Raw genomic sequence first — 12,725 nt, 5'->3', positions numbered from 1 at the left:
ACGCCATTGGTCGAAGGTGTAATTTTAGTTCATCAATGAAATCTGAATCTATTTCGATTTTTCAAAATGTAGATAGATCTTTCAAATGGCAGAATAATTGATAAGAAAGTCACTTTATAATTTGGCTTAATTGTTAAAGAGTCTTTGATAAAATAGGGAAAGCTACGGGGTAGGAATCTGTGGAGAAATAAAGTAGTGTTGCGCATAAACACGAGCACAGTCTTTCTAGTCTTAACTTAAGCATTATTATGCAAAGTGTAATTGGCTTAAAACGTGTTTCAATGCTATTTTAAATAAGACAAATTCAAATATATTTTAAATCAATATTTTATTGGAGAAATGAACTCGTGGCAACTCCAATAAATGGTCACTTCTATCAGACAATGCTTCTATTTAGGACACTAGATTGTAGAAAAAGGCAATCATTAATTTATAAAAAGTAAGACTTCTTTTCCTGAAGTATAATTACTTTGTTATGCAGCATTAAGTACGTATAATGCACGGCCTTAGCAATTTTACGCGCTTTTACCCCCACTGCTCTGATGCCGCAACAAATAGCCGGAGTTTTCTAAGCAAAACGTCAGAGTGAGAACGCAACTTTATTACGCCAACTTCATATCTTATCTTATATTCTGTTTTCCATATGTTCAAAAGTTCATTTCATTTCTTTTGTAGTATTAGTTTTGATAATTTAATTCAGATAAATAAGCCAAATTCGAAAACGATCAAACTTGAACCGTGGTTTGCGATATCAGGTCTGGGACCCTATTCTGTAAGCGTTTTTGGCCGTAAAGTTTTCGTGAACCGTAAAGATTACGGTCGGCAAAAACCGTTTGGTGAAAAAGTCTATTCTGTAACTTTTTGGACGAAAACTTAACGGTAACGGTAAACGTTAACTTTTCGTGAGCTCGAAGGCATCCGTTAGGGATTTTACGGTTTAAAAAAGCATTGCTAAGCCTATTTCAAAAACACTATTATAGTGGTATAAACTTAATTGTTTGCATATGTGTTTGTTTTTGGCAATAATTTCAATTACGTTTCGAGAGTGATATTTAAATGGGCCTAATGATTAATACAAATGGAAATTCTTCGCGTTGCTGTGCAAGAAAGAAGGCAATGCTTTGCGTGTCAACGCGTTTTTCGTGATAAATAAAAGTTAATTTAATTAAGTTGACAATTTATAAATAATTAAATAGTGAAGAAATACCAAGCCAACAATCTGTCAATAGTTCAACTTAAGCCTAACGAAAACGGTTTGATGAAATTTCAACGGGAATTTAAAAATTAATGGGAAAAATGTTTTTACTTAACGGAATAGTTATAGAATAGCATTTTTCTCGAATTTTCATTTGGCCGTTATGCCAAAAACGGAAAACTGTAAACTTAACGGGAACCGTAATGTTTACGGGAAGGATCGAGAAAATTACAGAATAGGGTCCCTGGCAAGAACTCGCCAGACCGGTTTTAACCATGGGGTAAAATCCAGGTATAAACATGGATAAAGGGTGCACGTGAAAAACATTCGACGCTATAGGATGGTGCTACTCTCTATACTAACAAGTCACGTGAAAACTTTTACGTATTAGCAAGGTGTGGTTGGGGTGTGGAGGACGTGTTAGTATCCTATGTGCTAATGTAGCACAGTATTCACGTTTTCTAACTCACCATAGATAATAATATATATTATCTATGAACTCACTAAGGTAATACTCGAGATGGCCCAATGGTTGGGGTACCTTAAACTCTTACCACAACTAGCTAAAAGGTATTTTCGTCTATCCAGCCTCCTCAAACAAACCACAAACCTAAACACTCACAGATCATAAACGCAAAGCCAGTTTCACAACGCAGATAAAAAACTATAACAACTAGATATATACACACACATTAAAGGGTCGGGAGATGTTTTCAACGACAACTATAAATAAATAGCAGCGACCCAGCCTTTACACAAGAAAATGATCTCTCATTCTAGCTACCGTGCCCGCATTCCCTGACCCATCTCCCCTCTCCAACCCAACAAACCGGTCTATAAAGAAACTATTTCCCTCTATAGGCCTACCAAGAAATCGGAATCCCAGCTGTCCATCAATTGAAATAGGGGAGCGGGATTGAAAGCGTGAAACCCTTATCGTCGACGGGTGGCAGAAATTTTAAAGAAAGCATTAAACCATCCATTTAAATTCATTCGATACCATACTCCACTCTCTCGCTTTAAATATATCGAGTAAACGTCAAACACAATTCGCGATGCTAAAGTTCAATTAAATGCTAAGCTTAAATTTACTATTATAATCCCCTTCCTTTTAAAATACGCGAAAGGAAAATAAAAACCTCACCACAATTCTCTCCCATTCAATATCCCTTTAATGACGAACGAAAACTTTTACACTGCCAAAGGCGGTTCTCTTTCACGCCACCGTCAACAACAGGGCAGGTCAAACTAAGACCCACATCGTAGATGTTCATCATACGATGTGGCTGAAAAATATTGCCCTATAGGAAACAGGGGCTGAAATTACGAAAGGAAACCTGAATTCTCGGCGGCAGGGGAGAATAGGTGCAGCACGAAAGATTTGAGGCGTTCCAATTAGTTTAGTATAAGGAGATTACAATCGGCACACAATTCTTACTAACACTCGAGATAAGACGAAAGACTGAGAAAATATGAAACGTAAATCCCCTGAACAGTAACATAGCAGTGGGTTCCTTAGAGTTTTTCTTTACCTTGTGTATCCCTGAGATTTACACTAATAGTTTTTTTGAGATGCATAGTTGCTCTCGAGTTAGCTGTGTTACAACATTAGCAATAATATATAGGAACTATCATACTTATGGAACATACGAGATCTAAAATAATAATTATTGCAAGTTTAATTAAAATTGTCAAACCTCTTGAGCGTTTTTCTGGCAAATCGACTCGTCTTCCACGCATGTTTCATTGTTCGGTAAGGTATTTTGATAGAAATTCTACGATAATTTCCATGATAAAATAATGAAAACAATTACGTGTCAACCAAAAGCAAACTGAAGATACTTACTAAAATACTTTTCTTTATGCATATTTTTTTCCGATTTTCAGCTGCAATTAGAATTTCAAGGGATATTAGTCGGTAATATTTAGTCAGGTTTTTAGAAGGTTGGTGATGCATCTCTCTCCCTTCTTTTACTTACACGAATCACCATTTTTAAAGTTGTTGGTTTCCATTGTAAGATTACAAAATCTTGTTAACAAGCCTTTCGATAGTAATTCATCGAATATTAGATATCCGGGACAATTTATTGATTTTTGGGGCATCCCGTTCGAAATCGAGATCAAAATTACCATCGCGAAAAAGATCTTAGTTACGAAGAAGTTGGACATTTTCCCTTCGTTAACACTGCTGGTGTAATTCTCTTTCGTGGATTTACTTTCAAAGACACGACGACGAATGAACAATATTCACTACGTACGCGTTAACTTAAAGCGCGGTTGAGTCGTTTTCAAGCCTCTAGTAATGTTCATTGAGACATTAAGCAATGGTCTTTTCAGTTTGTCGGTCTGCTGCATTTTCAATGAAATATTCGAATTTGGATGGGGAAATGCATTATAGTTGGCTTTATCGACTTGTTTTTTTTTTTGTATAGTTGTAGACTTTGCAACCTCCCTTTCAAGCCATAGGATGAAAGATTACATTGTTGTCTATTGTGCTGCCAGAAGAGCGTAGTCTGATATTTGTCATAAGATCGTTGATATTTGTCACAGGATAGGTTGATATTTGTCAAATCTAAGCTTTTCTTATTCCTTCACTGCTGAGCTGTCTCGTCGGATAAAATGTGTCGTACCACCATACTTTGAAATTAAAGGTCAAATTCTCGTGGTTTTAGAAAAATTAAAAAATAAACTTGTACGTCACTGTGTAGCGCCATGAATGCCCGCATTCTACTGTAAAAAACTGGTCATCTCCATCTGGGGTTGCCTCTTGGCGAGTCGAAAGAGACCCCTCCGCCCCTACTCGTTGGATTCTCTACAAGCAATTGCAGGAATGGTCTCTGTTCATCGTGAAATACATGCTTAGCCAGACTCGAGCCAGGTCTGTCCTTGTGAACTACGTTGATTCAAACCAGCATGAAATATACCCACCACTCATAGGCCCACTATCCATAGGGAGAGTACATAATTCCAATCCTTTACCTTTTACCCTTCTTCATTGGGCAGAATGTCCCAGAACAGAAGGAGATCAACAGTCATTGGAAAAGGAAGACCCAAATTTCTTATAGGAATATCCCGCGTTAATAAACCCTTTACGAGTGCTCAGACATTAGGAGATTTCTCTGGGCACTTTTTAAGGATTATACATTTAATCATTTCAGCACTGCAATTTAAGAGCTTTGAAATATTAAGTGTAATACCTTTAAGTACAGTCAAAGGTGCATATTGCTGAAGCCAAGTGACTACACCTTGGTTCAGAACCACTTCTCTTAAAGGGAGGGTGAAGTAGAAAATCAAGTGATTTTTCATCGATTCTTCTACTAATTATAAGACCAGTCTGCATAGTGAAACATCCAGGAAATACTTCCGAATGACTTTAAAATTCAAATTAGGTTCAGGTTTTAAGGATAATTTTAAATAAGGACCTCCGACCAATCGCGTAATGCCCTGCCTTTTTATTAACAAAAACTTGTTAACCGGGGAGACTATATTGAGTGGAGACTCATTACAGAAAACGGAAATCGTATAGTTCGTTATCTTAGATGCAACTATTTCAGGGTATCCCGTTAGATGAAAGATAACATCCCGCGTATCACGATGAAAGTGTTTCTGTTAAATTGATTAAACTATATTTATCTGACGTATTCAATTTATTTATAGAGACATAAATATTACATCAATAGATGGCGTTACGGTCTCTAAGCTATGCACAGTATAAAAGAGACTACTTTCTCCATGGAAGAACTACTCGCGTTAGTTCTTCCATGCTTTCTCTAATTCAGGTTGGGTTTCAAAGCGTATACCATTTTACTGCTTTGATATCTCTCGCGATAAGCGTTAATACGTCATAATATTCGAATGAGTGCCTAAATCGATCACAGATCGACCTGGCAATAAGATAAACATAATTCCGAAGATGCTTTAACAATATTTTAGCTTCCCCGCTATAATGTCACTACCGATTTAGCAAGCGATCCGTACTGATCGGTCTTTTTACACAGATCAGTCGCGAGCGGATTTCCGGTTGGGCATGAGGCAATTGGATAAGACATACACGAGCCAGTGCTAATCTAGATCTACAAATGGAACATACAAAATAATTCAGAACCCTCAGAGTGGTAAATGGAATATGCTATTTGTTTCAGTTCATTTCCTATTAAAGGGTATTTGCCATAGTTCACTCTCGTTCTTCTCTGATTTAACATAATCTAAATTTTTTTAAACAATTATGATTAATGCATATTGTTAAAGTGGACCGACGCGAAACCTTCAGAATTTGGATTGAGCTCAATTCTCAAATTTTGTTCTATTACGTAACCACACGTAGCTATAAAAGGGTTAAAGGGCATCAGAAAGTTAACTGATTGATGACGCATATATTAAGATGTTTCGATTTTCAAAATAAGATTTTACTAAATTGTATTATAAAGCAATTAACATTGCAGCCAATCTATTTATTGCCTCTCAATGCTTTTAAAAAAATACGTATCTTAATTTAATTTTCATTTTTCTTAACAAAATTAAATTTCAAGAAGCATATTTTATCATGAAATATAGGCATACGCCATTGGTCAAAGGTGCAACTATTAGTTTATCAATTAAATATCTATTTGGAATTTTCACGATGCAGATAGGACTTTCAAATGGCGGAATAATTTGTAAGAAAGTCACTACATAGTATGATTTTTTTAAAGAGCTTATGATAAAATAGGGAAGGCTAAGGCGTAAGAATATGCAATGTTATAAGCCTATTGAGAAAGAAAGTAGCATTGAGTATAAACATGAGCGTTATTGGCTTAATTGCAATATTTAATAAGACAAATTCAAATATATTTTAATTCAATATTTTATTGGAGAAATAAACTCGTGGCAACTCCAATAAATGGTCGCTTCTATTTTTTACACTACATTGAAAAAAAAAAGGCAATCGTCAATTTAAAAAAAGAATAAAACAATTCTTTTCTTTAATTATAATTACATTTTCAATTATAAAAAAGCGAATGCTTCCTAAGTTCTTCTTTTCTTTCTGCGCTTTGACCCTCGCTGCTCTGGCGCCGCAGCAAAGAATAGGAATTTTCTAAGCAAAACGTCAGAGGTCAGAAAGTGAACAGAACTTTACTGCGCGAACCTCATTTATTATAGCCAGTTTGCCATATGTTCAAATGTTCAATTCATTTGTTTTGACTTTTGAAGGTGCAATAGTAGTTTGAATTATTTAATTCAGAGAAATAAATCTAATTCGAAAAATGATAAAAGTCTTTCTTGGTTCCAACTTCCAACAGCAGGGTTGACAGAACCAGCCAGACCGGTTTTAAAGGCCGACTTCCAGCGAAAAAAGAGTTCTTGCGAACTGAAAAACGAGCATCAAGACTAACAATGAAGCGACTGTGCCGATTTTCGAAGCCCCGCTGGGTCAAAAGCTGGAAGGGTTCTCGCTAACTGAAAGCCGTGCAATGTGGTTCTAGCGAACTGAAGATACGCAATAGAAATCCTTTTAAATTTATCTCCTCTCGAATTTTTGCTTTCCCCCGAAGGAAATTCTCTAGGAATTCATGTTCAGTTCGCTAGAACCACATTGCACGGCTTTCAGTTAGCTAGAACCCTTCCAACTTTCACCCCAGCGGGGATTCGAAAATCGGCACGGTTGCTCCATTGTTAGTCTCGATGCTAGGTTTTCAGTTCGCTTGAACTCTTTTCGATGGAAGTCGGCCTTTAACCCTGGAAAAAAAACCGTGTGACGATTTTAAAAGGGATTGGGAATTTGGGATTAAGGATTTCATATACGTTAAGGGTAATCATCTTAATATCATTAAAGGTAGCGTGTCGAGGAACTACTCATTAAAAATTAGGGATTTTCATTGTTGATTTTAAAAGAGATTGGGATTAAGGGTTGCGTGAACGTTCTGAAGTTCACAATATGAACATTTAAAAACTAAACGCGATAATATAGAAATACTGTCACAGGTAGATTTTACGAATGAGTTTTCGTGATTTGTTCTTATTACCCGTATATCCCTGAGATTTACCCATGCAAGAAAAGACCACCTTTATATAACCAAAATCGTTCTTTGAGATAAACATATAGGTGCTCTCGAATTACATGTGTCACAGACATTAAAAATAATACCTGAACTGTCATACTTATGGAACATACGAGATAGGACAATAAAATAATAATATTTAATATCAATGAAAACTGTCAAACCTTTTGAAGGTTTTCCATTTCCTGACAAATGGAATTGTCTTTCAAGCAAGTTTCGTTGTTGGGTAACGTATTTTGAAGGAAATCCTACGATAATTTCCATGATTAATCTTGGAAAATCAATACATAGTTTACAGGCGTAGAGGATTCCTGCCATTAACACCAGGAGACCAAGCGACTTAGAGTGTAAAATCGTCTGCTATTTTACACTCTAAGTTCCCAGGTCTCCTTGTGCAAATGGTATGAATCCTCCACGCCTGTAAACTATGTATACGTATCAACCAAAATCGATCTGAAGATACTTACTAAAAATATATCCATTTGGCATTTAGCTGGTTTCGAAATTGTAGCTGTAATGAGAATTTCAAGAGATATTAGTCATGAATTATTAAAAGGCAATCACGTTTTTGAAAATATCGGCGGTTGTCAGTTGTATCTCTCCCTAATTTCTGACATTTCTCTAAAATTTGCTAACTCTCTTGGATTCATCATTTAGATTCCAGTGGACTTAAGTTACTTCCAAACGAAATAGTGCAACCAATTGAGACAGTTTTTATAAAATAACTAGTATTTTTGGAGCACCCTAGAAGCGAGGGCACTCGGCGTTGCCCGTCAGCCCGTAGGGATGCATTTTTTATTTCTTTTCACTCGGACATTATTTCATACAGAAGGGTATTTAAGTTTTTGACCGCCATTTAAAAAGATAGCAACAAATCGAACCCAAAAGTCCCGTCTATAGGTTAAAGGAAACCAGTGCAGTAAATATTTGCGAAATCGGTTGAAACGCGCAGATTTTGTTGCTGAGAGAATATTTTTTTACATTTCTGGGCGCCATTTATTAAGATGGTGGCGGATTGGAAAACTCTTTCTTAGTACGCGCCTACTACTTATGAGTAACGTTTCTGCAAATTTTCAGCCTTCTAGGGCAAGTGGTTTGGGCAGGGCGTTGATTATCAGTCAGTCTGTCAGTCAATCAGTCAGTCAGTCAGTCAGGACTTTGATTTATATAGATATAGATAAGAATGATCATAGATATATTAAATAATTATGAACTTAAGTAAATTAAACTTTATTAAAGTGGTTCGTTTTAGCGTCTAGGGGATAATTATTTTAAAATAAAGAATATAACTAAAGCTGAATGCTTTTAAACATAAAACTGTCGTCATTGAAATAGACATAAAAATAATGGTTTTAATGATTTAAATAAAAAGAGACTATCATAACCCTGGCTGGGTTCAATTTAAATTAAAAATAGTTCAAGTTTATATTTACGAAAATGTTGAAACCCGCACAAAAGCGTCCGGCGCGAAAATGTAGATCGTCCTGGTACCGGCGCGTTGTTAAAGTTTAAGTCCGGAGACTTAACGAAATCCGTGGCTATGAAAAACAGTTACCTCTAGCATACCATCAGTGGAAGGGACGGGGGTCAAGGTTAATAGGTCCTTTTCAAACCTACTGAAAAAAATGAATAAAATTAAACGACTTCGGCCGTTCCCGGTTTTTCAACTAGTTTTCCTATAAACCAAACGTGCTATAGAGAGGAATCTACCTATACTTTTCCGGTCCCTTTAGGGATCTAGCATTCTCGGTAACCCTTAACCCTAGACATAGTGTTTTTATTTCGATAAGATTTAATTTCAGGCGACTTTTTTACGAGATAAGACTAACTTGAAAAAAGTAAAAATCAAAGTAAGCGAGTCTGGTTCAACTGCTTAGTCAAAATTAAATTAAGGTCCAAATACCAAGCCACGAGATGGCTTTGAAATATTCTTAACTTGAATATGTCCGACTGCTTGTAGAAATCAAATTTGTTTTATCAGAGGTTCGATTAAACTATTGTTGCCGGTGACAAGCTTCCTAATTATCCTAAATTCTTTGATTTTTTTCTCGTTCTTACTTTAATTGCAGTTTTACTTAATATTTCCAACGTTTCTCCAAGCAAAAAGAAAACAAATTGTAGCAAGGCCCTTGTTTTGAATCTTCTTATTTTATCTTTTGGTATTTCATGGATAGGCCTATCTATTACTATGAAAAATAATTAAGCGCGGTCTGTTATACACTACTTCCGGGTAAGGTAGAAGGTTGAAATCCCACTTGAATGTTTTCAAGCACCTAGTGGTATTCATTGAGAGTTTTAGCAATGACATTTTGGTTGGTGGGTCTGTCTAATTCTAGTGAGCTCAGTTGGTATTTTTCAAACGATAAGGAGAGTTATAGTGAACCATTTCAACTTGTTTATGTATGGTTGGCGTAATTTCATTGGTTAACTTAGACGTTATAACATGATTATTCTAATCTCTCTCTCTCTCTAATAATAATCTAAGCTTTGTCTATGAAGTGATTTCCACACTAAGCCTGTAGCTATGGTTTTCTGATTAAATTATCCTTTGTAAATAAAATTTCTCCTATGATTTCTCTAATATAGTTTGTTGGAGAAAGCTCGTACCTTAATATAAGGAATAGCAAAATGGGTTGTTATTAAAAGTTCTGCTTGCTGTAGTGGTAAGGTTCGTGGTTAAGTTCTCGTACACGCTCCATTGTGCTGTCAGGGAAAAACGCTGGCTTGATATATGTCATAGCATCATGGTATGTAATTAAACTTCTCGTACCTTTTCTATCGTACTGCTACGACGATATTAAACTCGTTGGATTATGCTTTGAAATTCAAGATCTCGAGATTGCGTTGTCGTTAAGAAAATTGGTTCATTATTGGGGAGGGATAACAAAACGAATGATGAAATGGTAAGAAATAGACCAATCCATTATTGGCGTGGGTGAAGTGAACTTTACAGGGCGTAGGGTCAGTCAAGAAGCGCCGCTAGAGGCAGTGGGAGTTTGGCTTGCCTCCCGTGTGTAGCGAACTTGGCGCCATCTCGCGTTACCTCTTATCAAGCCAGTAGAGAGCCCTCCGTCCCTGCTCGTTGGATTCTCTACAAGTATTTAATTGAGCACAGTTTTTCTAATCTTAACTGAAGTATTATTATGCAAAGCGTGATTGGCTAAAAACGTGTTTCAATGCAATTTCAAATAAGACAAATTCAAATATATCTTAATTCAATATTTTATTGGAGAAATAAACTCGTGGCAACTCCAATAAATGGTCGCTTCTATTTATTACACTATATTGGAAAAATAAAGGCAATGGTCAATTTATAAAAATGTAAGACTTCTTTTCTTGGAATATAATTACTTTGTGAGACACTGCCATGTAGGTATTTAGCACCGTCTCACCATCTTTGTGCGCTCGTTTTATAATTGCTCTGATGCCGCAACAAATAGCCGGAGTTTTCTAAACAAAACGTCAGAGTGAGAGTAGAACTTTATTACGCCAACTTCATATCTTATATTCTGTTTTCCATATGTTCAAAAGTTCATTTCGTTTCTTTTGCAATATTAGTTTTGATCATTTAATTCAGATAAATTAGTCAAAACGATCAAACTTTATCGTGGTTTGCGCCATCAGGTCGCTAGACCGGTTTTAATCATGGAGAAAAATCCATAGGGTGTAAACATGGATAAAGGGTGCGCGTGAAAAACATTCGACGCTCTATAGGATGTGCAACTCCCTATACTAAAAAGTAGACAAATCGATACTAAGGCCGCCTGGGTACCGCAGCGCTGGAGAGCCTCGATTGAAAAATAAAAAGTAGCCATCTCGTAGTACCATACTTAAAAGGCGTACAGAACATTTGAGTCGATAGCTACACTTTGAGCGTATAATGCCTTAAACGATGAAAGGTTTGAGTGAATATCCCCTGGATGCGCTACCTTAAACCTGACCAAAATAATTACAGGTAAGCGACACGATCGCTTAACCCTTTCGACATTCCAATGTACCTAACCATTTCTTCGACATTCGTTTAAATTAATGAACGAATGAACATGTATCAAGATATAGGTTTGTGGATTTGGAGAGAATTCTTAGAATCCAAAGAAGAATGAAATTTCACGATTCAGCCGCATGGTTTAAACATTCCATTCTCAAGAAATACTCTTTCTCGTTTCAAGCTACCACATTTCAACTAGCTCAGCTAGCGCTACACCGGGTGTAGTACACCCACCTTAACTACCACTACTTCCACCGCAAGTCAAACTAAGAGCCTAATAGTAGACATTGATCATACGATGTGACGAAAATTCCTTAGATAAAAAAATAGGTAAAAATGCCCTATAAGAAACAGGGGCTGAAATTACGAAAGGAAACCTGAAAAGAATAGGTGCAGCAAGAATGATAAAGGTGATCAAATTAGTTTAGTATAAGGAGATTACACTCGGCCTACAATTCTTACTAAGACTCAAGATAAGACGAAAGACTGAGAAAATATAAAACGTAAATCCCCTGAACCGTAACATGGCAGTTGGTTCCTTAGAGTTTTCTTTACCTTGTGTATCCCTAATTAGGAACTGTCATACTTATGGATCATACGAGATATAAAATAATAATTATAGCAAGTTTAATTAAAATTGTCAAACCTCTTGATCGTTTTCTGGCAAATCGACTCGTTTTCCACGCACTTTTCATTGTTCGGTAAGGTATTTTGAGAGAAATCCTACGATAATTTCCATGATAAAATAATGAAAACAATTACGCAAACTGAAGATACTTACTAAAATACTATTCTTTACGCATATAATTTTCTGATTTTCAGCTGCAATAAGAATTTCAAGGGATATTAGTCGGAATTATTAGTCACGTTTTTTGAAAGTTTGGATGAGGCTCAGTCGTATCTCTCTCCCTTCTTTTACTTACACGAATCACCATTTTTAAAGTTGTTGGTTTCCATTGAAAGATTACAAAATCTTGTAAACATGATTTCCGATAGTACCTAATTCTTTGTCTTTTTCATATCCGGGACATTTTTTTGACATGTGGGACCTCCCGTTCGAAATCGGGATCAAAATTATCATCGCGAAAAAGATCTTCGTTGCGAAGAAGTTGGACATTTTCACTTCGTTAACGCTTCTGGTGTAATTCTCTTCCGTGGATTTACCTTCAAAGTCACGACGAGGAATGAACAATAATATTCACTACGTACGCGTTAACTTAAAGCGCGGTTGAATCGTTTTCAAGCCTCTAGTAATGTTCATTGAGACATTATGCAATGGTCTTTTCAGTTTGTCGGTCTGCTGCATTTTCAATGAAATATTCGAATTTGGATGGGGAAATGCATTATAGTTGGTTTTATCGACTTGTTTTTTGTATAGTTGTAGACTTTGTTACCTCCCTTTCAAGCCATAGGATGAAAGATTACATTGGTGTCTATTGTGCTGCCAGAAGAGCGTAGTCTGATATTTGTCATAAGATCGTTGATATTTGTCACAGAATAGGTT

At 36.2% G+C, this 12,725-nt stretch overlaps 2 long non-coding RNA genes across 4 annotated transcripts; both read right to left on the bottom strand.

The window, feature by feature from the left end:
- Positions 1-430: 430 nt before the first annotated feature.
- LOC149718392 (uncharacterized) lies at positions 431-3,296 on the bottom strand. The gene is made up of 4 exons (XR_016377794.1): positions 3,175-3,296; positions 3,042-3,082; positions 2,893-2,970; positions 431-568 (listed from the first exon to the last, which is right to left on the bottom strand). It is a non-coding gene; the product is annotated as an uncharacterized LOC149718392 (long non-coding RNA).
- Positions 3,297-6,021: 2,725 nt separating this feature from the next.
- Positions 6,022-10,256, bottom strand: LOC149718391 (uncharacterized). 3 transcript variants are annotated; one of them, XR_016383951.1, is made up of 7 exons: positions 10,004-10,256; positions 9,841-9,936; positions 8,667-8,849; positions 7,701-7,744; positions 7,398-7,481; positions 6,171-6,269; positions 6,022-6,096 (listed from the first exon to the last, which is right to left on the bottom strand). It is a non-coding gene; the product is annotated as an uncharacterized LOC149718391 (long non-coding RNA). The 3 variants fall into 3 exon arrangements; XR_016383679.1 differs by having other exon boundaries at positions 6,067-6,269; XR_016383794.1 differs by having other exon boundaries at positions 6,067-6,269; positions 8,667-8,846.
- Positions 10,257-12,725: the final 2,469 nt, after the last annotated feature.

The sequence above is a fragment of the Phalangium opilio genome, unplaced genomic scaffold, assembly GCF_054372755.1.
Source record: "Phalangium opilio isolate 3A_F unplaced genomic scaffold, DU_Popi_V2 ptg000002l_1, whole genome shotgun sequence".
NCBI classification, from domain to species: Eukaryota; Metazoa; Arthropoda; class Arachnida; order Opiliones; family Phalangiidae; genus Phalangium; species Phalangium opilio.
This window is presented reverse-complemented; position numbering and strand designations above follow the sequence as displayed.